The following is a 2,159-nucleotide window of genomic DNA, read 5'->3' on the forward strand; positions in this document are numbered from 1 at the left end:
CCCCGTCCCCCGCCGCGCCGCCACCGCTCCCCGTCGGGCCACCGCGGCGCCTCTCGCCGATCCCCGTCGCCGCACCGCAGCAGGAGGTTGCCATCGCCGCCGGGAGGACCGGGGCCCGGGGGGACCCGGGGCCGCCGGGGGAGCGAGCATGGAGACGGCAGCAGCAGCCGGGTAACTACCGCCGTGCGCTGAGGTGTCTCGGTGCGGGGCTTGCCGCTTCCCTCAGGGGCTGTCAGGCCGCGGGGTGTCCCCGCCGCCTCCGCGGCCCCCGGAGATGGCGGCCACCGCCCCCCGCGGCTTGGTGGGGGGTGTCTCTCCCGGCATCGGCCTCCCCTCAGCGGTAGCCCGGCCGTGCGCTGGGGTCAGTCCGCGTCGCCGCCGGCGGAAGGGCGGGAGCTGGGGGCAGCGGGACCAGGGCCCCAAACTTGGCGCGGCGGGGTCCTTGCAGAATTCCACCGGCCCCGGGCTTTCCCTGTGCAGAGGGAGAAGGGCGATTTCCCCCCCTGTTTCTTAGAGAACCCAATGGAAAAAAAAAAATCATTGATTTCCATTTTAAGTAATGTTTTTCCTTTAATTTCCGTTACATTTTTATTTCTCTTTTATCGGCTAGAGCCATTTTAGATAAGGCTCAAAGATGATGCTATCTTTTGCTAAGGCAAAGGATGTAACTGGTCGCTTTCCTCCATTTAACACCGGTTTGTGTTATTATATAAATATAGTTTAATTTATGGGAAGATAACTTTTTTAATAGGATGTTGAATGAGTACTTTGAGTTCTTCCTGCTGTCATGGGTGTACAAAGGAGACTGTTACAGATTTACATCTTTGAGAGGTATTCGTTGATAGGCAGTGCTTTGTACTTGGAGCTGTGCGCAAGGTGTTCCAGTCTTCTCGCTCAGTCTTGGCAAAATCTGATTTGGCCATATGAAACTCTGGTTTGGCATCTGAAGTGATCCCATTTTGGATGCAGATGTCTTCGTACTAAACCAAAGTGTATAGCCTAACTTTTTTTTTGACCGAGTGGCATTCACTCACTTAGGTTTTCTCTTGTTACTCCTTGGTGCAATGATTGTCTTGTCTGGTAACTGTTACCTGTGGTATGTAGTAGGTTCACTCCGCTTTTGTATTGTAAGAAGAGATTTTCGTACTGGAATATTTTAGGCTATGGTTCCATGGTCACTCAATCTAGCACGTGCACAATTAAAAAGAACAGTACACTCACTTTTTCCTCTCACTCTGCAGTATATTCTGCCCCCGTCCCTAGTGCTCACACTTGTACTTTTGAAGTTGCAGAGTGAGCTGATTTGAGGAAACAATGTGGCTGAAAGTCAATCCAATAAAAATGTCCTGTCTGCTACGATTCATTGCATGATGAGACCCCAAGAGAGAATGGGGATTGCCCTTTCTGATGGTGGTACAGGTTCTTACTGGCTTTATTTGGAGCTGTTGCCATAGAAGAGATCACAGGTGATTGTAGTGGAGTTAAAATTCAGCTATTCCTGCTATTTGTTATGCAAAGGTGAGCTGTCCTGAAGGTATAGGAAGATAATGTTGTATTTGACAGTTAAGCCAAACCAGACTGAGAAGCTTGCCTCTGGCTATTTGTTTTTAGGCTGTATTTCATAGTTATCTCAGTCCTGTAAGTTGTCTGTGGGGTAGCCCTGCAAACTGCATTGCTAGTGGGACCCAGGTTGAAAATAAGTAATTTTTTAAAAGGAGATAATTTTTAATCTGATTCATGTCAATTTGTGTTGTGGCTCGATGGACAGTTGCATGGTCACAGTGCGGGGATGACAAACTGGGATACAGGATGTGGTGGGTTAGTCCTGGCTGGACACCAGGAGCCCACCAAAGCTGTTCTATCACTCCCCCCCCTGCTCAGCTGGACAGGGGAGAGAAAATATAACAAAGGGCTCATGGGTTGACATCAGGACGGGGAGAGATCACTCAACCAATTACCATCAACTTGGGAAAATTAACTTAACTTATTGCCAATCAACCAGAGTAGGGTAATGAGAAATAAAACCAAATCTCAAAACACCCTCCCTCCACCCCTTCCCTTCTTCCCAGGCACAGCTTCACTCCTGGATTCTCTACCTACCCCCCCCACAGTGTTGCGGGGGGGGGGGGGGGGGGGGGGGGGGGGGGGGGGGAGGAGGC

At 50.9% G+C, this 2,159-nt stretch overlaps 1 protein-coding gene across 1 annotated transcript in view; it reads left to right on the top strand.

Moving 5' to 3' along the window:
• The first annotated feature begins 45 nt into the window (after positions 1 to 45).
• The window catches only part of ZNF318 (zinc finger protein 318), a 28,696-nt gene continuing 26,582 nt past the window's right edge, over positions 46 to 2,159 (top strand). Inside the window, exon 1 of the mRNA XM_010581208.1 lies at positions 46 to 171. The gene's annotated coding sequence lies outside the window, so the exon portion shown is untranslated. The remainder of the gene's footprint in view (positions 172 to 2,159) is intronic.

This window comes from Haliaeetus leucocephalus, unplaced genomic scaffold (assembly GCF_000737465.1).
Source record: "Haliaeetus leucocephalus isolate CR32 unplaced genomic scaffold, Haliaeetus_leucocephalus-4.0 Scaffold752, whole genome shotgun sequence".
NCBI lineage: Eukaryota > Metazoa > Chordata > Aves > Accipitriformes > Accipitridae > Haliaeetus > Haliaeetus leucocephalus.